At 52.2% G+C, this 22,163-nt stretch overlaps 1 protein-coding gene across 3 annotated transcripts in view; it reads left to right on the top strand.

The window, feature by feature from the left end:
* The window catches only part of MGLL (monoglyceride lipase), a 102,010-nt gene that overhangs the window by 12,625 nt on the left and 67,222 nt on the right, over positions 1 to 22,163 (top strand). The window lies entirely within an intron of this gene.

Genomic DNA, 22,163 nt, shown 5'->3' with positions numbered 1-22,163 from the left:
CAAAACTGACAGATCTCTAGATTGATCAAGAAGAAAAGGGAGAAGACTCAAATTACTAGAATCAGAAATGAAAGAGGAAACCTTAGTAGCAATCTTGCATAAATAAAAAGTTATAAAGGAATAGTACGAGCAGTTGTACACCAGGTACATTTAGGTAACTTAGATAAAGGGAACACGTTTCTAGAAAGATGCAGACTAGCAAAACCGACCTAAGAAGAAATGCAAAAAATCGGAATAGACTTGTAACAAGTAATGAGATCTAATTAATAAGCAAAACAACTACCCACAAAGAGAAGCCCAGGCCCAGATGGCTTCACTATTGAAATCTACTAAGTATGTAAAGAAGAATTAATACTAATTATTCACAGATTTTTCTTAGAAGAGGAAGCACTTCCCAACTCATTCTAAGTGGCCATTATTACCGGGATACCAAAAGCAAACAAAGACATGCAAGAAAAGAAAACTACAGGCTAATATTTCTTATAAACATTGATGCAGAAATCCTCAGTTAAATATTAACAAACTGAATCCAACAACAGAAAAAAGAATTATACAATATTACCAAGTGAGATTTATCCTCAGAATGCAAGGACGGTTTAATATCTGAAACTCAGTTACTACAATACACTATATTAGTAAAATTTAAAAAAACTCACATGATCATCTCAGTACATGCAGAAAGTGTTTGACAGAATCCAACACACTTTCATGATAAAAACATCCAACAAACTATGAATTGAGGGGACCTTCCTCAGCCTGATAAAGAACAATGAGAAAAGTCTCAAGCTAATACTATACTTAATGATAAATGACTGTATGCTTTTCTCCTAAGATAAGGAACAAGACAAGGATGTCCATCTTACCACTGCTATTCATCACTGTACTGAGGGTCTAGTTATGGCAGTGAGGCAAGAAAAAGAAAGAAAAGGGATCCAGATTGAAGAGGAAGAACTAGAACTATCTCTATTTGCAGATGACATGATCTTGTATGTAGTAAATTCTAAGGAATCCACTAAAAACTATTAGAACTAATAAATGAATTCAACAAGACTAGAAGATACAGGATGAATATATAAAAATCGATTGTAGGGCTTCCCTGGTGGCACAGTGGTTGAGAGTCTGCCTGCCGTTGCAGGGGACACGGGTTCGTGCCCTGGTCTGGGAAGATCAGGTCTGGGAAGATCCCACATGCCGCGGAGCGGCTGGGCCCGTGAGCCATGGCTGCTGTGCGTCCAGAGCCTGTGCTCCGCAACGGGAGAGGCCACAACAGTGAGAGGCCCATGTACCGCAAAAAAAAAAAAAAAATTAAAAAAAAATCGATTGTATTTCTACATACATGCAGTGAACAATCTGAAAATGAAATTAAGACAATTTCATTTAAAAGAGCGTCAGAGAGAATAGAAGTGCTTAGAAGTAAATTTAACAAAAGAAATGCAAAACTTGTACTCTGAAAACTGCAAAACATCACTGAGAGAAGTTAAAGAAAATCCAAATGAGTGTAAAGACATTCCATATTCATGGTTGGGAAGACTTAATATTGTTAACATGGCAGTACTCCCCAAATTGATCTACAGATTTAATATACTCCCTATGAGAATCCCAGATGGCTTCTTTCTGGAAATTGATCAGCTCTTTGTAAAATTCATGTGGAAACTCAAGGGGCCCAGAAAAGCCAAAACAGTCTTGAAGAAGAAGAACAAAGTTGGAGGACTCACATTTTCTGATTTCAAAACTTACTATAAAACAACAATAATCAAACCAGTGTGCTATTGGCATAAGGATGGACAAGAATTGAGAGTCCAGGAAAACCCATATATCTATGATTAATTGATTTTTGACAAGTATGCCAAAAGAACTCAGTAGGAAAATGATAGTCTTCTCAACAAATGTTGCTGGGACACTTGGAATCTGCATGCAGAGGAAGGAAGTTGGACCTCTTCCTCACACAAAAGTAAACTCAAAAACCTAAATGCAAGGGCTACAACTGTAAAACTCGTAGAAGAAGACATAGGAGCAAATCTTCATGACCTTGGATTTGACAGTGGTTTCTTAGATGTGACACCAAAAGGACAAGTTACAAAAGAAAAAACTGGTATATTGGACTTGATCAGAATTAAAAAACTTTCGTGCTTCAAAGTAAACTGTCAAGAAAACGAAAAGTTCACAAAATGGGAGAAAATACTTGTAAATCATGTATGTGGTAAGTGAATTGTATCTAGAATGTAAAAAGAATGCTTGTAATTCAGTGATAGAAAGACAACCCAATCAAAAAAATGGGCAAAAGACCCGAGTAACATTTGCCCAAAGAAGATACACAAATGGCCAATGAGCATATAAAAAGATGCTCAGCATCAAGTGTCGTCAGGAAAATGCAAGTGAAAACCACAGTGAGGTACCACTTCCCATCCACCAGGGTGGCTGTAATAAAAAAGACAGAGAATGCCAAGTATCGGTGAGGATGTGGAGAAGTCTGGACCCTCACGCACTGCTGGAGGGGATTTTCAATGCTGCAGCCACTTTGGAAGATCGTCTGACAGTTACTCAAAAGTTACAGTGTTAGCGTATGACCCAGCAATTCCATTCCTAGGTAGATAGCAAAAACAATCCGGGTTTAACAGGTACACACTACTCTATATAAAATAGATAAATAAGGACCTACTGTACATCACAGGAAACTATAATGTTTTGTAATAACCTGTATTGGAAAAGAACCTGAAAAAGAATATATATATATATATATATATATATATATTTGCATTTCCCTGATGACACTTGTACACAAATATTCATAGCAGCATTATTCATAATAGTCAAAATGTGGAAACAATCCAATGTCTGTAACTGATGAATGGATAAATAAAATGTGGCGTATCAATACAATGGAATATTATTTGGGCTTAAAAAATATTTTGGTGAACCTGAAACAGTTATGCTCAGTGAAAGAAGCCAGTCACAAAAGGTGACATATTATATGACTCCATTTACATGAAGTGTCCAGCACAGGCAAATCTGTGGAGCCAGGAAGTAGATTAGTGGTTGCCAGGGGCTGGGGCAGAGATTGGGAAAGTTGCCGGCTGATAGCTAAGGTTACAAGGTTTCTTTTTGGGGTGATGAAAATGTTCTAAAACTGATTATGGTGATGGTTGTACTATTCTGTAAATATAATAAAAACCACTGAGTTGTACACTTTAAAAGAGCAAATTATATGATCTGTGAATTATATCTCATTAAAGCTGTTACCAAAAAATGCAGATACCTAAGGAAATGAGTTAGGGAATGTTATGCGAACATTTTTAACAATGTTTACCAAAAAAACTAACGACACAAAGTTATTTAGGATATAATGGTACAGAGAAAAAGTATAAATTTAAGTATAAAGCTGTGATCTCAACCATATTAAAAATATAATCATGGAAAAGAGGTTAGAAATTTGACTACAAAAATTGAATGCATGTCTTCAGGCCTTGCATCATCTTTGGAAAGGAAAGGAAACTAGTCTTCAGAAAGGCCCACCCCTGAGTCTGACACCTTGCTAAATACTTCTTTGGCTTCACCTCCCTGAATCTCACAACATGCCAGCGGGTTGGCATCGTTCTTGATATTTTATTGACGTGGAAACTGGTCCCAGAGAACCATGGGCTAATGAATGCAGAGCCAGGATTTGAACCCACATCTGTTTGCTTTAAAGGCACTGTTCTTCTCTCCAGCACCCAGCTCTGCCATATCAAACGCTTACAGAACTGCTCATAGAACCCAGCTGTGTGCACAGGCGCTGTTTATAATGCTCTTGGCAGTTGGTGAAGGTAGGGATGACAGCCCCACCTTATAGATGAGACTGATGCTTGGAAAGGCACAGTGGCTCTGATGAGGGACCCTGGTTCAGTGACAGGTCGTGGTGTGAGCCCATGGTCCGTGGTCCATCCACCTCCATTCGCGTTCAACTCTGCCGTCTGCTCTGATTAGGCCGTCCTGACTGTAGCTGCCTGTCAGGGCAGTGTATTTACAGAGTAGTACAACCGTCACCATAATCAGTTTTAGAACATTTCATAACAGGGCTCTGAGCTGTGTGCCCATAAGGTTGGGACCATTTCCCTTAAATTCATCACTGTGTGCTCGTCTTACCTCTCCTGCATTCTTAGTAAATTCCCGATTGTTTATTGCCATCCGTTTGGCATTTCACCACCCAGAAGAACTTGGAGCCATCTGCAGACTTGGAAAGTTCATGCTTTTCTCCTTCCAGGAAAAAAAAAAAGAATGTTACGTAAGATGGGACCGAGCACATTCTTATCGGAAGGTCGGGAGCCACTTCTCAGCCTGAAGAATCCCTGTTACCTCTGCCCGTTACTTCCTGTTTCATCCAGGTCCAAAATCACACTGCAGCTATCTTTGCAAACACGGTTCCTTGCAAAACCTCTAAGAATAAGTGTTGCCTCCATTCCCACACAGAACTGCCCTGTCTTCAGGGTCTCCTCTGGGTCTGAGGAGAGGTTCCTCCTTGAGAACTCATGGGCCTTCCTCTAGGCAGTCTGTGCTGGTCACATTGTCCTCCATCCTTCAAGCAGGGATAGGAGTCATCTCTGGGGGCAGAGGTCCCCAGGACCCTCGCCCACCTCCTCCTAGCGCCTCTCCAACTGTGGCCATTTCTCCCTCGTGGAACAGTCTCTTCCCGACTCGCTCATCTTGGGTCATTTAATTTTGTTGTCGTAAATAAAATTTGCTGTCTTCTTTTGTGAACATATTCATGATAAGACATTGAGAAATTAAGGAAGAGTGGAAAGCTAGGACGACTGACCACCCCAGGACAATCCTTGTTAACATTCGTGGACTCTGAGAAACTGGAAAGCACCATAAAGATGACCAGCCCCTTGGCTCTGCAGATGGGGAGCCGGAGGAGCTAGGACCGTTCAGTCACCTGCAGAGGCCTGGCGCCTGTGGCAGGAATCGGGTCTGAGCCGAGTGGGCTGCGGGCCCACCTCCAGGAAGCCGGAAGTCGGCAGGCAAGCAAGAAGGTGAGGGGCAGGTGACCAGTGAGCCCAGGGGATCACCTGACTCTGCTGGGGTGGCTTCGAGCTGAGGGGACCTTGACCTGGGTCTGGACATGAACCTGCTGTCCAGTGAGGAGGCGGCCCGGGGCTCTGTGTCCACCTGCCATCCAGCCCTCTGCTGCCCGAGGCTCGCCCTGGTGCTCGCCTCACTGGCAGTGGGGCTTTCTGCTTCCGCCTCCTCCAGGAGCGTTTGAAGGTTTGCCTAATAAATGTCCACCTCCTGTGCGGGTCATTTCTGTGTCCAGCCTCCTCCACCTCTGCTCTCGGTGAGTCTTCAAATGCCCGGTGGTGAGAGAGGGGCCTGGTGACCCCCTCCCTGTCAGATGAAGACCCTGCGTGTCCTCGTTGCCACAGGCCACCGGTGCTCTGGCGGCTGCAGCTGTCTGAATTGAGTTATCATTTCCTCGTTGTTCTCTTTGACTCAACTTTCCTTTTCACTGGCAAGCTATTTTAAGAGGAAGGGTTATTCTAACTCGGGAAATGGAAACCAGTATCAGGGGCCATCAGTGGAAGGTGACCACAGGACAAAAGAAAACCCTGGCACTGAATCCTAGCTCTACCCCGGGCTTGCCCCCAGCCTGGGCCTGTGGCTTCTCTCTGTCCTGAGAACGGAGGCGGGTCGTGTTGGAGATCTCTTTCAGACAGACCGGCACCTCGCCCAGGGCTCCGTGCATTCAGGGTGGAATGGGAGGGATGAAGGAGTAGTAGCGTCGCCCTGTGCACGTTCCCGTTCCTTGATGCTGTGCCTCCAGCCCTCCCCGGTTCAGCCTGAGTGCTGCCCGCATGGGGGCCCCACAGGTTGGGAGCCCGAAGACAGGTGTGCCATCCCCCACCCCCGTGACGCGTTGCACCAACTGGGAAGCGTCGAGGCTTGCACCTTCCCTTCCAGAGACTGGTGGTCTGGCTTCTCCCGGTGCACACATGTCCACACCACACACCCGTGTTCACAAGTCCCCCGCGAGAGCCTGCCGCTCTCCTGTGGAATGTGACACTGCAGCAAGAGCGTCCCAGGTGGCGTGGGGTGCCTGCATCACCGTTGCTGTGCACTGGCTGGCCCCTGGGAGGATGCAGGGGAGCAGCGGCAGGCCAGAGCAGCCCTGGGTGCAGCCCCTCCTCGTGGCCTGCAGGCGGCGGCTCACTGTTGGCAGGAAGAGCAAGCACAGGCCCTTTTCTGTGCAGCGAAAAGGAGCCCTGGGCTTGGAGACGGAGCTCAGAGCGCTTCCCCGCGGAGACCACGTCAGTCACACCAGCATCTGGCCCTGGGCTTCCCTGTTCTGAAATCTTGGGACAGCTGTGAAGCTCTTCATTAATGGACCATCCTAAAAGCCATGCCACGTGCCTTCCGCAGACCATTAGTGATTTCCCAGAAGGCCAGTTCTAGATTGATCTCTGCAGCGGCCCCCAAGGAGCCCTTTGGCACGAGAACCTTTTCAGAGCCGCAGGGCCACGGCCGCCAGAAGACGCCTCTGAAGAGATCACACATGTTAATGAAGGGTCTTAATCTCCTGCCCCCTTACAGTTCAGAACTGCTTTGCGATTGAAGATAAATCATTCCTGGAGGTTGCATCCCCCAAAGCGTAGGAAATTACTTTGAGGCAGGAGGAATAATAATTTCCATATCAGTTTCGAACTTGGTTTATGGAAGGCAGTTATCCGCCTCACTTCAGTGGAACCTTGAGCAGATGATAGGAGGAGGGGCTGACATGGGAGGGGCTGAGGAATCTCCATCAGGGCATCCAGATGCCACTTGTGCTCACTGGATTTTGGGCGCTGGGGCTGTTAGCTGCTGAGTACCTCAGAGGGCCCCGTATTTGGTTGGTTCTGCATTTTATTGGCAGCAATAAGGCATGCGGCTGAGTTAGTGACACCCTCTCTGACCAAACTCTTTGTTGTCGCTGATGTTGCTTTCCCGTTTTATTGAGATGTGATTGACATATAGCACTGTATGAGCTTAAGGTGCGCGGCGTAATGATTTGACTTAATGGACTTAGAAATGATTATCACATTAGGCTGATAAACATTGCTCATCTCAGATAGATGGAAAAAAAAAGTGTTTTTTTTCCTCCTTGTGATGAGAACTCTTAGGGTCTGCTCTCTTAACAACTTTCCTGTACCATGTACAGCAGTGGTAACTGTGGTCACCATGCTGTACATCACATCCCAGGACTTACTTATCTTATAACTGGAAGTTTGTACTTTTTGACCTGCTTCTTCCAGTTCCCCCTCCTCCCACCCCCATCTTTGGTAACCACAAATCTGATCTCTTGTTCTGAGAGTTTCCTTATTTTGCTGTTGTTTCTGTTTCGGCTCCATGTATGGGTGAGAGCATGTGCTATTTGTCTTTCTCTGACTTATTTCACTTAGCATAATGCCCTGAAGGTCCATCCATATTGTTGCACATGGTAGAATTTCCTCGATTTTTATGGCTGAATTATATTCCACCGTATATATTGGGTTGGCCAAGAAGTCCATTTGGGTTTTTCCATAACGTCTTGCGGTGAAACCCGAACGAACTTTTTGGCCAACCCAATATATGCCACATCTTCATCCATTCGTCTGTCGACGGATGCTTAGGTTGTTTCCATAACTTGGCGACAGTAAACAATGCTGCTATGAACATGGGGGTGCAGATATCTCTTGGACATAGTGTTTTCATTTCCTTTGGATATATTCTCAAGTGAAATTGCTGGATCATATGGTAGCTTTATTTTTAGTTTTTGAGGAGCCTCCATACTGTTTTCCACAGTGGCTGCACCAATCTACGTTCCCACCAGCAGTGTAGGAGGGCTCCCTTTTCTGCACACCCTCTCTAGCATTTGTTATTTGTAGGCTTTTTAATGGTGGCCATTCTGACCAGCGTGAGGTGGTAGCTCAGTGTGGTTCTGATTTGCATTTCCCTGATGACTAGTGACGTTGAGCATCTTTTCATGTGCCTGTTGGCCATCCATGCATCTTCTTTGGAAAATGTCTGACCGCAGTCTTGGACCTGGTGTGTCTAGGGTGTCTGGTGCTGCAGGAAGCAATGCTGCACTCTGAGGGGTGGAGCACAGTGGCGCTTGGCCCCTAACCCTGACTGTTTTCTCCATGGCGCTTTAATGTGACCTGGCATACGTTTATTTGCTGATTATTCTGTCTCCACCAGGGTAGGGACTTTATCTAATTCAGATGTGTCCTCAGAGCCTAAGCCAGAGCCTGGTCCAGAAACCCAGCGCTCAGTCAATCTCTGTTACTGAAGAAATGAGGGGCTGAGAGCCGGGCAGCCATTGGACTGTGCCCAGTGGTCCTGTTGCTCCTCCACCTGGTGTTACAGGTGGAGTCATCGCAGCCTTCCATCCCCTTTCATGGGTCTTTGTCTTCTCTAGGGAAAAATATGTCTATGTCTGTATCTGTCTACATATAGATGGATGGATGGATGGACCCTTTCATGGGGCTTCGTCTTCTCTAGGGAAAAATATGTCTGTGTCTATGTGCATATAGCTGGATGGATAAATAGATTTTTTTTTTTTAAGGAAATAGATGCTCTGGGAAACATGCTGGAGGAGCCTTGCAGCATTGGAACTTTGCAGTTCTTACCAGTGTGCTTGTTAGGATCTTGCGTTAAAATGGATGTGAGGACGGTAATATCAATTGGGGCAGGAAGACAGTAGCTGACCCCATGGGACCCACATAAAACCTGCCTCCTCCAGCACAGGCTGACTGACAGGGGGCTGTTGGCAGGAGAACACTCCACTACGCTGACAGTAGCCAGCTTTGTGGTGTGTGTGCTGTGTCATCTGCACTGCCGGTCCTGTGTTACCCTCGTTTCACACGGGAGGAAGCAGAGAATTCAGCAACTTGCCCACCGTTGCAGTTAGGGAACAGCAGAGCCTGGGCGTGAACCCACATCAGCTTGCACCTGCATGTGTGAAGGGATCTCGTACACGAGGGTCTGCATTTGTTAAGGTTCAGCCTGAGTGTTGTGAAAAAGAAACATGGTGCTTATGTAAGATGGAGGTCTGTGTCTCTCTCCATCACCAGTCCAGGGGTCCACACGGCCACTCAGGGCACAAGTCCCTCCTGCCTTGTTGCCCCACCCTCCAAGGGTTTGGGGGCTTCCAAGAAGCCCAGTTCACTGTCTCTGCTGGTAGTGTAGCTGGGAGATGAGCTGTCGGCCACCAAACAGGGAAGAGTAAAGAGGCTGAGTCACGATTTCACTCATCCTTCACTCCCCTTCATTTGCCCGTCTCACCGTAAGAGAGGACTTGAGGCTGGTAGCTGGTCACATACAGTTGGCAAAATGCAGTCCGTACGCATAATCTCTTTCATCTTCTTGCCACCCCCCCAAAAGGGGCGGGTAGGTCCATGCTGGTGAGGGCTGGAGCCATGAGCTGGGGCTCTCGGGGATCCTGGTGGGATTGGCAGGGTACAGGTTCAAGGTCAGGTGGATCCAGATTCTACTTCTGACTCTTCTTTTTTTTTTGAAAAAAAATTATTTATTTATTTATTTATTTATGGCTCTGTTGGGTCTTCGTTTCTGTGCGTGGACTTTCTCTAGTTGGAGTGAGCGGGGGCCACTCTTCATTGGCCCGCGGTGCGCGGACATCTCACTGTCGTGGCTTCTCTTGTTGCGGAGCACAAGCTCCAGATGCGCAGGCTCAGTAGTTGTGGCTCACAGGCCTAGTTGGTCTGCGGCATGTGGGATCTTCCCAGATCAGGGCTCGAACCCGTGTCCCCTGCATCGGCAGGCGGACTCTCAACCACTGCACCACCAGGGAAGCCCAACTTCTGATGTTTCTGATTGCTAGTGCGTTAACTTCAGCTCTTTGAGTCTCCGTTTTCTCCTTTGCAAAATTGGCTACTTATGTCACAGGACTCCTGGGAAGAGTCTGCTGGGATGAAGGGTACGGCTTTGGGTAAGTGGACGGCCCCAGGCGTATTTCCTTCCCTCTGGCTGCTTCGGAGCCCCTGGTCCCTGACCGTTTGCCCCGCGTGTTTGATGACGTCCGAGGCAGCCCTGCCTGTCCCTTCCATCGTGGGGACTCTGCCAGCCCTTGTCCTGAGCCTTGTTACCTGTGGTCCTGTGACTCCTCCCACCGCCCGCTTGCTCTGCCCATGGTGTCTCTTGGCCACTCCCCAGCTGGGCCGCATTGTCCGTGGCCTCAGCTCCCTGCGGCTGCCCTGACCACCCATGTCCTCCCCAGACCCCTGTGGCTGGGACACCCTGGGAGGGCCCGGAGCAGAGCCTCTTAGGGCAGGCAGAGGTGCAGAGCCCGGACAGGGGCCTGGCAGAGGAGAGGGCCCAGTGAAGGCGCAGATGTCAGCACGCCAGAAAGCTGGGGTTTGTGTTGGCACAGATTGGAGTGGGAGGGCTGGGGGCAGGGTGTGGAGTTGGAGGCTGTTGTGATCCTCGATCTGGGGGAATGGGGGCCGGGGGTGGTAGCAGAAGGGGTGGAGAGAGTGCACATGAGAGGCGAGGCCCGTCTCGGGGGGTCAGGCCCGGGGCTCCGTGTCCAGAGGCTGCAGGGGTGGCCGGCACGGCCGCAGAGGTAGGCCTGGGGCTCAAAGCAGAGGCCGAGCTGGAGGCCGGCTGCCTGTGACGCGCGCCCAGGATGCACCTTGAGCACCGGAGGCTCAGGGGGCCGGCGAGGAGTCCACACCTGTCTTTTCACCTAAATCGAACTTCCCACCTGAACCAAAGTACTCTCTGCTGGGATGAGCAAGTTTTCCTTCAAAGCTGATGGAATCCATCAGCATAGTGAGCGGCTTGCTCTGTGCCGGGCATGTTCTTTTGTTTGTTTGTTTTTTAATAAATTTATTTATTTTTTGGCTGCATTGGGTCTTTGTTGCTGCTCACTGGCTTTCTCTAGTTGCGGCGAGCAGGGCCTACTCTCTGTTGTGGTGTGCGGGCTTCTCATGGTGGCTTCTCTTGCTGCGGAGCCTGGGCTCTAGGCACGCCGGCTTCAGTAGTTGTGGCACACAGGCTCAGTAGTCGTGGCTCGTGGGCTCTAGAGCGCAGGCTCAGCAGCTGTGGTGCACGGGCTTCGTTGCTCCGCGGCATGTGGGATCTTCCCGGACCAGGGCTCGATCCCACGTGTCCTGCATTGGCAGGTGGATTCTTAACCACTGCGCCACCAGGGAAGTCCCATTTTGTCTTGTTTTCAATTGTATGCTGTTTTCCTAAGCTGGCATATTTTAGGATATTAGTGGTATTCAGAATACGTAAAATCGTAGGTATGTAAGTAAGGAGTTAGAGACAATTATAATGGAAGGATGGTGTTAGATCTCAGTCTTTTTGCCCCAGGGTTCTGCTTTCAGAGGGCTTCCAGCTCAGAAAAAGGCTGTGTGCAGAGCAAGACTAGATCGAGTCTTGAAAGGTCAAGAGACATATCACGTAGGAGACGTGGTAGTCCTGTGCATCCTCGAGACACCTGGCTTTGCCTGCAGACATTAAGGCTGTGGGCTGGCGAGGAACCTCAGCCTTGCTCTGCCAGGCCCAGGTCTTCTCGGGGACAGCCACACGGGGCGGAGGGCTGAGGGGAGCCAACCAGGAGAAGCTGGCAGAGACCCAGGAGTGCGTGTGCTGGAAGCAGAGTGGTGAGCAGTCTGGGGATAACGTCCTCTGCAGAGAGACGAGGACAGTGGGGCTGGGGGCCAGGCTGGTGCGGACCCCCCACGCCCGGTGACGGGGCGGCACTGCGTGCTGCTCCCTGCTGGCCCTGACTGCAGGCACGCCTGTCAGTCGCGGGAGCCCAAGGGCTCTGCAGAGTAGGTGAGCTATCGCATTAGCAGGCTAGGTAAGCCCGGCATCCGGGTGGCCCGGGGGGGATGCGATAAGTGCCCAAAGAGTGATGTTAGCAGTGAGATAAATTATGGGTTAAAAAGGCATCAGACTGTCCATCGCCCTCTGCTTCAAGCTGGTTGATGCTGGATTTGCTTTTGCACATTTGTATGGAAACACACCTTTGGTGTGGCCTGTGATTTCCTAGTTGACTGACTTCAGGGCAGGCCAACTTTGGGATTTCATTATCCTCGCCCAGGGAAACCTTTGCCGAGTGGAGTCAGTGCTGGAAGAGTGGCTGCTCCAGGCGTCCTGTGACACCTCCCGGGGCACCATCGGCTTCCGTGTGTTGCTGTCTGGAGGGTTGTGTGACAGTGTTCCTTCGATGGCCCAGGAATCAAGGAGCTCTGGTCTCAAGCTAAATCGAGCCCCGTCACTGTCGTGATGCTGGGAGGCCAGACCCCGATTTTGGAACCCATGTGCAGTGGTTTCACGGTACTCATTCGTGAAGGTCGCGTTGAATGCAGAAGGACCAGCTGCAGGTCCACAGAATGCGAGAGCCTTGATGCTCCAAGTGGTGGTGACATCATCCTGGGGGAATTAGGAATTGAAGCTGTTCAGAACCAGCCTTTTCAAAACCAAGACCCAGTGTAGGAACACAGTATGAGTCCCGAGTGTGGAGCTGAAAAGGCTCAGAGGCTTCCTGGGTTCAGCAGAACAGGGAGCTGTGGTTGATTAGTGATGTCTGCTCTGGATGCAGGAGGGATGTTTATCGTCTGACCGTTTCCTGGGTGCTTCCCAGGTGCGGGCGCAGTGCCGGGGGGGCCTTCTCAGGTGTTCCGTCCGTTCACTCACAGCAGCTCTGGAAGTAGGTGGTGCCGCACTTCCTGCAGGAAACTTCATGGAAAGACGTTGAGGAATCAAAAGAGGGGTCCAAAATGGAACATAAGTGTGATTACAATTATAAACCACAATTACAGTTGTAATTATAAATTTATAATTAACTTACAAATAATGAAGAACAAAATTTAATGTCTGTGGAGAGGGAGAACCTGGAAGGAAATGTAATGTTCCTGACAGTATCACTGGGTGGTGGGATTATGGATGGATTTGATTTTTCTTTATGCTTGTCTGTATTTTTCCATTTTTCAAAATGACCCATATTCCTTTTTCAAACTTACATAAAGTATCTGTGTGTGGGTGTGGGTGTGTGTGTTTTTTCATGTTATACTTGTGGAGATTTGGTGGCCTTTGTCCCTTCATAAATTCACCAGGAACATTAATTACTCCTCCTCCTGTGAGTCTCGGTGGCTCCCTAGGGGTAGTTCCGCACCTTTTGCTTCAGCTGGACTAAAAGGTTTGGGCAGGACCCTCACAACTGCCCCTCATTTCTTGATACTGGGCACATCTTGACCTTTTTCAAAAAGGATGAGCAAAAGATGAAAATCACCAGAAATCCAGACTTTACAGCTCCACAGAAGGGCATCCTTCTGAGGACTCGAGGAAACGTATTATCAGATAGCTCTGCTACAAGAAATTTAGAAACTTTCCAATAACTTCCAACAGGATCCAGGAAGACTTGGCTATAAAACATTCTGTAAAATAAGAATGGGCACTTACGAAGAGGGAATAAACTGAAATCTGAAAAAGCTCCAGGAGATCCAGAGCTTTTCCAGCCTGGGGGCTGAGATTGTGCATACAGAGTGCAGAGCCCAGCACCTGGCACACAGGCACTCAAAATATGCCATTCTTATCATTTGTAAAATCAGATATGTTTATGTTATAACGCACACACACACATTACCTGTTTTTAATGTTTCAGTAACGTTGGCATATGGGGATTTAGGCGAAGTGGGGTTTTGAAACCACCCTGTTGTGCAGATCTGCCAAAGCAGGCCCTTCTTCCCATGGACATGTGTGGGTTGCAGTGAGAGCTGCTGAACCAGCCAAGGCCCCGGGCGGCTGTCGTCCTGCTGCATGCCTGCTTCCACTCGGCTGCTTTATTTCTTTGGTGGGAGCCACTCTTGTTAGCGTGTTGGAGCCGGGAAGACTTCTGGCTGGCTGGCAGCCATGGGGCGTGGAGGGCTCCTGCAGCCTTGGGTGGGCTGACAGTCCAGCACTGCTCCCGTGTCCAAATGGCTCGAGTCGTGACCTCCTGTTGGCTTTAGGTCCATTTTGGGCACAGGTGGGGCTGCTTATGTGTAGAATACCCAGAGTGGAAGACCAGGAGGTGACCTGCCTGGTAACCGAATGGCTGTGTGGAGCAGGAGCTGCAAGTGCAAGCACCCTGGTGTGTTCCCAGGTGGCCCGGCTCACGCAGCGCCGCCGTGGGCTGAACAGGGAGAGGAAGCCGAGCGCCACGTGCTGGGCAGGCACCTTGAGGGCGTCGTCATTTACACCTCTGCGAGGCAGGGATTGCTTTTCCCTTTTTACGGGTACCTACCCGAGTGACTTTCTCAGATGGTGGAGGTGGGGTCCGAACTCAGGGAGAGCTGATTTTTAAAGCTCACCCCTTTTTGGTGACTCTAGGTTTTCTCTGTGGCCTTCCTGTCAGGTCTTACAGAAGGACGTTTGTGGACCACAGCCAAGTTTTTCTGCAATGTTACTGGTCTGTGAGATAAAAATAAAGTGAACGGATTGATTTAGCACGAGTATCTTAAAGCCAGGTCCGTAGCTGTTGGTCTCCATAGAGAGAGATGTGTGGACTTGGCCCCCTGAGTGGCCCCAGGCACAATGCACTCGAAAAGACAGGGACCCTGGCCCCTCCTTCCCATGAGGACGGAACATCAGCAGATGGAGCCAGTTGCAGCGTGAACAATTTCCGTGAAAGTGAGGGAAAAACTCCTGGCCTCAGGGGTTCAGTGCTGGGGGGAGTGGGCCGCATGGTGTCCCGGGGGCGCAGCAAGCAGGGAGCTCATTCAGCAGGATGACTCGACCTCACTCAGCAGATAAGAATTTCTCCGCTTCTGTGTCTTGGGACAGCTAAGAGATGCAGAAGACACCTCCAGCCTAGAGACAGACATAACCAGCTGCCACTGTGTGGAGTAACCAGGGCGTGGACATTAGCTCTGGCTGGGCAGTGGTCACCGTGGAGGCTGCAGGGTGCTTTGAACGAGGAGGGCACACAGACCAGAGGGGAAGGGAGGCGGGCAGCTCCGTCTGCAGGGCATGTGGGTGCACAGGATGAGGTTTCAGCTCTCTAGATCTGGCCTTTCGGGCGACCTGGAAACAAGCTCGTGGTGAAGGGTACAGCTCAGAGTGCGGGGATGTGGGGAAGCTCGGTGGTCTCCGCTCGGCTTGTCTTCTGTTTCTGGGAGCGTCTTGGTATTGGGTGGGGGGCATGCGCGTCATCGAAAGGAAGCGGAAGAGGGCCTCACAGGGGCTCGCCGGCCATGCCTTACATGTGCACTCTGGGGACCCGGCCACGCTCTCCAGCGGGGAGGGCAGGAGCGGGCGGCCTGGAGGACCAGGGTCACATCAGAGCAGGAGGGAAGGGGGTGGGGAGTGGGGGCCCAGGCGGGAGGAGGAGTCACACGGGTAGCGGGCGGGCAGCCCAGGCGTGCACTCTGGAGGCTCTGGGAAGGCAGCACCACGGGTTACTCATGGCCTTCAGCCCCGCTTTGTGCTCGTAAGTCCAGTAAGTCAGGGAAAGCAAAGGGCCTGCTGCACTCATCTCAGGGTTATCAACTCAGAGCAAACCTTGTGTAGGTGTCCTGCAGTCTCCCACTACTGCCCAGGGCGAGGGCCTTTGGGACGCCACCTGACTGCACATCTGGACGTGGCCTTATCTTCCCCTTATCACGTGGTCCCACAGTGGCCCAGCGTGCAGGTTCAAACCTTACAGCTCTGTGACCCCAGGAGAGTTGCTTAGCCTCTCGGGGCCCCACTTCTCTCATCTGTAAAATGGGGAAGCTAGTGGTGCCCACATCTGGGTTGTTGTGAGCCCTGAGTGAGCTAGTACCCAGCACACTTAGACCAGTATCTGGCCAAAGTAAATACCAGCTGTCAGCACTGGCTGTTACATAACGCCTGACTGCCCCCCGCGTCCTGCTGGGTTATTTTCCATAAATTCTCTCAATCATTCCTCACAAGGCCCGGGAGATAGGCATTATCGATCTGTTTTACAAACGAGAGGTCTATTTCTAGTTCCCTCTGTGAAGTCTTAGACCCCCTTCACTGGCTCTGTTCTGTCTCTGTCCCCACTGCACACTGTTCACGCCGTGGGAGCCCTGCCAGGGAGGAGGGACCAAGTCCGCCGGCAGCTGGGTTTGGACTCTGCAGAGCCCGGTGTGCTCCCGCTCTCGTTATGGGGAAGGGGTCCAAGCCAGCCTCACAGTCCCACCCGCAGGCCTGGTGACACATGCGCTGGGGTTTTTTGTTTGTTTGTTTTTTTAAGGCTGCGTTGGGTCCTCGTTGCTGCGCGCGGGCTTTCTCTGGTTGAGTTGCGGTGAGCGGGGGCTACTCTTCACTGCAGTGCACTGGTTTCTCACTGGGGTGGCTTCTCTTGTTGTGGAGCACGGGCTCTAGGCACACGGGCTTCAGTAGTTGTGGTGCACGGGCTCAGTTGCTCCGCGGCATGTGGGATCCTCCCGGACCGGGGCACGAACCCGTGTCCCCTGCATTGGCAGGCGGATTCTCAACCACTGTGCTACCAGGGAAGCCCCAGGGGAATTTTTTTACGTCATAAAACTTGGCAGTAACGAGCGTGGTGGATGTGGATGCTGCTGTGTCCATCTAGTTTTCTGAGCGGGACGCCTTGGAAATAAGCAATTACAGCCCCTGAAGAGGCAGGAGGATCCCCTCGCGCCCCCTGCATTGGGGGACGTTATGAGGGTCAGTGGGGCTGGTGCCCACAAAGCCTGCCGCTTCCTGGGTCAGGTGACCCCACCTGAGCTGCTGCCTGCTGGTGCAAACATCTACTGTGTCCCTCCGACCAAAAATCTCCTCCAGGAAATCCTTGGGTTTGTTTTTTGTTTTTTCTTCCTAATAAAATAAAATAATAAAAGGAGCAGAACATCTCTTCAGCTGGGCAGTCAGTTCTTCCTTTGATGAGTCAGCATGTCTGGGAAAAGGGTGAGCAGGAAGGAGGCTGACGTTTTCTCCTTCAGCCAGGCCAGGCTGAGTGTTTTACGTTGGTCCCCTTAGTTCTCCCGACGGCCGTGTGCCCACCCTGCAGGTGTGCAGACGGAGGTGGGAGCAGGTCTCAGCCGAGGCCGAAGTCCTGTAGGAGATAGGTGGGGATGAGTTCTTTGCATCCCAGCACCGGTCTCTGTCTTCGAAGCACATGAGGCTGCTGGCCCGTTTCCCACCCACCCTTCCAGGGGCTTCTGCACAGTGTGGGTCCATGAATGGGCTCGCTGTCCAGCGGGTGAGTGAGGCAGAGCCCATGACAGGGGCTGCAGAGCCCCTCAGCGTATTTTCACATACCTTCTCTCATCTCATCTCCAACCCCGTCGAGGAGGCGCCAGTGCCCCCGTTTCACAGGTGGGGAAACCGAGGCCCACAGAGGTGCAGGAGCCAGCTCACGGGGGCTGCAGCGTGAACCGGCCTCCAGGCTGCAAGTAGGACCCCCTGTGCCGTCGGAGAAACATCCTCGCCGAGGACAGTGCCAGGCAGGACCCAGAGCCTTCCACACCTGTTTTCTTGTTTACCTTGCGATTCCTCTGTGGTCAGTGGTTTTAGGATTGTCCCCCTTTTACAGCTGAGAAAACTGAGCCCCAGAGAGGTCAGTCACTTAAACAATGAACAAGCAGAGGAATAAAGCGAATCAGTTATTTGATGGAGGGCGAGTTCCGCTTTGTCAAACCCAGGCACAGGTAAACGGGCCCTGGCTTGTAAATGCCGAGGAGCTCCACAGCGTGTTCATCTCAGGGGCGGCATGTGCTTTGCTGGGAGCTGCCCCACCTCCCAGGGCTGGATGCCAGGCAGGCCATCTGCTCCCGGGGCCGGGCCGACAGTCGCCCTCTCCCGGAATGGGAGCGACCGGCTCCCGACTGGCTGCAGCCGGCGAAGAAGTTCCAGAAAGAAGATCCTCGCCAGCGTCTTCTGGAGCCTCGTTCCTGCCGCTGCCGGTATTGCCTTGTCTGCATAAACGGCCTCACTGGTGTTCCGATGCTGTCCTTTGTCGGGGATGCAAACACGAGGGGAGGAAGGAGGGAGGGGATCGCCTTCCCTGGCACCTGCTGGGGGCCTGGCCACGCGGGTTCCTCGGCAGACGTCGTCCCCTGCCTCCCTGCTCTGTTGTCCACAGCAGCTCCGGGGGCTTCAGGAAGTCAGATCGGGTCACTGCCCTGCTCGGTCCCACCCTCTGCATGCAGAACCCCCGGCTCTTCGCAGCAGCGTCCACATGGGAGGCCTTCTCTCTGGGCCTGGGGCGGGCAGGACCCTGCAAAGGACAGCTCTCATTCCCACCACGCCTGTCTCTTTCTCGGCCTGCCTTCCCGGCCGCTCCCTCCAGGGCCGATCAGGCTCCCTGTAGCCCCCCTGTGTGTTCACAGTGCTTCTCACAGCACACGCTGACGTGTGTGTTCTCTGCTGAGGCCTGTCTTTCCCACTGGACTGTCAGCTGTGTGAGGGCAGGGGCAGTGCTGTTCATCCGTCTCGTGTCCCTGGGGCCTGGCACGTGGTAAGCCTTGAGTCCGTATTTCTGGGTGATCTCAGTTAAAGGACTGCCGTTGCTGCCATCCTGTGAGTGGCTAGGGGCCTTGCCCGGGGTCACGAGCGGCAATGCCGGGAATCAAACCAAGTTGTCCTGGCTTCAGACGTTGCTCCCTGTTCACAGCCTTGAGTGAGGCTGGTGTTTATTTACTTGGCATGCTGGTTCCACAGTGCTGTTTCCCAGAGCTGAAATGTAATAACGGGGTCTCGTGAAACCCCAAAGGAGCAATGCCAGGTGACGGCCAGCATGCAGTGGTGAATGTGCTGGGGGCTTCCCTTTTCCCCAGAGACACAGCGTAAACACGCAGCTCGGGAAATGGCTGGATGTTCCCGTGGCAGCGAGGTGGGGACCTGGGAGGGGCTGGGGCCCGGCCTCAGGTTTAGATCGCAGGACGGGACAGTGAGCAGGGGCTCCACCTACAGCAGGCCTGGGGGTGGGGGAGGCAGGAAGGTCTGCCGGGTGAGGGGGCTGTCCTGACGGGTGGGTGGGGCGAGGCAGAGGGACACCCCGGGCATGAGGTCTGAGCCTGTGGGATGCGGTGGGCAGAGGGATCCAGGCTCCAGGGGTCTTGCAGCCTGTCAGCACATCCTTCCTAAGCTCCTGTGTGTGCCAGCATCTTCCTCAGCTGAGAACTTGGTCGTAAATGAGCTAAATGAGACCTCTGCTCTGGAGAGTACGTGCCGGTCAGGGGTCGGGGAGGCAAAGCAAAGCGTGGCCGTGGACCAGTACTTCAGACGGTGTCGCTTGCTGAAGGGACCCTTCACCTGAGGTGGTCAGAAAAGGCCTGAGACCCAAGCGACAGTCCAAGCACAGTCAGAAAAGAGGGGTCCCCAGAGAGGCCTCGGTTGGCGCAGGGGTTCCGTGCCGGCGCCCACCTGCCTGGCTCTCGGGAGTCGACTGTGTACACCTCTCCCCAGCACCGTGTCCGGTGGTGTCACATTAATAACTTGAAATCCGCTGTGCTGAGAGCATTTACACCGTGGAAACTGGCAAACACTACAAATGAGGACCACTCCCTACGGTTATTAAACATTTAGCAGTGCACCCCGATCTGCTTATCTGAGCGCTAGGAAGAAGGGTAGCCCTCGGCCGAGGGGAGAAGGGAGATGAGGGCGTGACCACGGGGCCTGTAGCTTCTCTCTGACGCAGCGAGAAGTCTCATGTGACTGGATCTTCACTTTGCTAGACGCGTTCTACAAAACAAAGGCTCAGGTCCAGGGAGCAGGGAAGTGTGGGGAGCAGGAGGGCAGACTGGTGTTTCAGAATTGGGGTCCAGGTGAGAGCTGAAACTAGCAACTAAGGGGAACCCACTTAATGGCAGCAGGAGCTTAGGACCAGTCGAGGCCAGTACCGGAGGACGTGTCTGTGGAGAAGCCTGGCCTGGGTCTGGGGGAGGCGAGCGTGCAGGTGCTGCCCATCTGTGCGGGGTGTGTGGGTGGGTGGGTGGGGCAGAGGCCTCTGCTGCCCGCAGTGGATGGCCACGTCGGTCTGCTTGTTTCCAAAGGGGTGTCGGCAGGATGGCTTAGAAGCCTCTACAGCGATCCAGATAAGCCTGTGGTTTACCCAGCATGTCCCTCTGGGAGATAAGTGGCTCCAGAAGTCTCCATGCCAGAAGGGCTGCTTTCTCGCCACTGGGGATCCCACGTGGCGTCTGAGCAGCATCGTTGGCCGCACTGCACGTGGTGAGAGGTGCTTCTCTGCCTCGGCCGCACAGCGGAACCTCTGGGACACTCTCCCACCCAGACCAGTTAACCAGAGCAGCTTCCGGGGGTGGGACACAGCCTTGGCACTTTGGAAAGCTCTGCAGGTGATTTCAGGTGTGGCCAAAGTTGAGAACCACTGGGGGAGAAGTTGTTCCTGTACAGTAAGAGCACCCGTTCTCCCACACGTTGTGTCCAGGCTGGGTTCTGTTAACGGACAGTTCCAGGCATGGTGGCAGTGATGCCGTGTGCCACCCCTGTGGATGCAAACTGAGACCCTGAAGTCCTCCTCCACCCAGTGGGTCCTGACCGCAGGGAGAGGCTGGCTGTCACGTGACCCGGCTTGTCTGTCCACGTTAGCCGTGGGCTGAATTAATCCAGCAGCTGCCGCGTTCCCCAAGGATATTAAAGTGCTTGAGCTGCCCCTTCTGGGAGCACAGCCCCTTGTGCCGATGGCAGGTGATGGCTCTTTAGAGGTTCCAGCCATGCTTCTGGGTAGCTGAGGGACATCCCGTCAGCCGACCCCGGAAGTGTCAGGTGGGCAGGTGTAATCTGCCCACATTGACATCTGATCAAGCAGAGGTGGCTGGACATTCCGTGGAGCAGTGAAGAGGGTGTGAGATTCTGTTGTATTTTAGGAAAAGGGCAGGGAGGACAGATGCAGAAGGAAACTGAGGTTAGTGCTGGGGCTTTGTGTGCCGCTCAGAGAATAAAATGCGGGGTGCAGAGGGGAGCTGCAGAGAGAACCCAGGAGTCTGCTCGCTCACCACGTATGTGCCAGTGCCACTAGGCTGGGGCAGCTCTGGGATTCTGCCAGCAGCAAGGTGGACAAGGCTTCTGGCCTCTTGAGCTGACCTCGAAGTGGAGGAGAGAGCCAGGAACCAAGTGAGCAAGTGAATAACAAAGCAGTGGCAAACTGTGACGTGCAGTGTGGGCCCAGTGTAAACAAGGGCAAACTGTGAGGTGCAATGAGGGCCCAGTGTAAACAAGGACAAACTGTGAGGTGCAATGAGGGCCCAGTGTAAACAAGGACAAACTGTGAGGTGCAATGAGGGCCCAGTGCAAACAAGGACAAACTGTGACGTGCAATGAGGGCCCAGTGCAAACAAGGACAAACTGACGTGCAGTGAGGGCCCAGTGCAAACAAGGGCAAACTGTGATGTGTAGTGAGGGCCCAGTGCAGGTCAGAAAGGCCAGAGGCACAGAGGCCGCTCCAGGAGACGTCTTCCATGAGTCCCAGGCACGAGGAGCAGCCATGGGAGGTCTGGGGGAGGGTCCTCCGGGGAGACGCGCCAAAGACCCTGAGGTGGGAAGAGCTGGTGCTGCTGAAGAATGGCCGGAAGCTCCTCGTGAGGACGGGCGGTGAGCGGGAAGGGGCTGAGGAGTGGTGAGACAGGAAGGGACAGGACGACCTGTACTCTGGGCCTGCTGGTTGCCCGCTGGAGACCTGAAAGCCGGGTGATGACATGCTCTGCTCTACATTTTACCCACTTGTTGTGTGACCTCTCTGGTTTTCACTCTCAGCTGTAAAGAAGGTAAAGGTAGGATGATTATGAGGGTTAGAAACCTGTATGTGGACTTAGCGGAGGAACTGTCACATGGTAAATGCTCGGTGAAAGGGCAGCTGCTGTCCTCCCCCTCCTGCCCCCTCTCCCTCCCCCTCCTCTTTATGGGCGTGGCTCACAGGAGTTCCTCCCTTGCCTGAAGGGGACTCTAGCCTCTCTGGGCCGCATGCTGAGTACTAGACTGGGCAGTTGTATATTCAAGAATCTGAGTGCCCTCCTGTAACCCTCCACTGCTGGGTCACTCTGGGGTGAGCCGCGGCGCGATGGGGGCTGCTCTCTGTGTCCGCAGGTGGGCTCACCACATGGAAGGCTTTCGGCGGCTGGGGGACTGGGCGCCCAGCCAGGCTCTGCTTCCAGGCCTGAGGCTTCCACTGCACAGATCTTGGGTGCGAGATACCGTGTTTATTTCAGAACGTCACAGCCTCTTTCTTCCTTCCT

Source organism: Phocoena phocoena, chromosome 10 (assembly GCF_963924675.1).
Source record: "Phocoena phocoena chromosome 10, mPhoPho1.1, whole genome shotgun sequence".
Lineage (NCBI taxonomy): Eukaryota > Metazoa > Chordata > Mammalia > Artiodactyla > Phocoenidae > Phocoena > Phocoena phocoena.
This window is presented reverse-complemented; position numbering and strand designations above follow the sequence as displayed.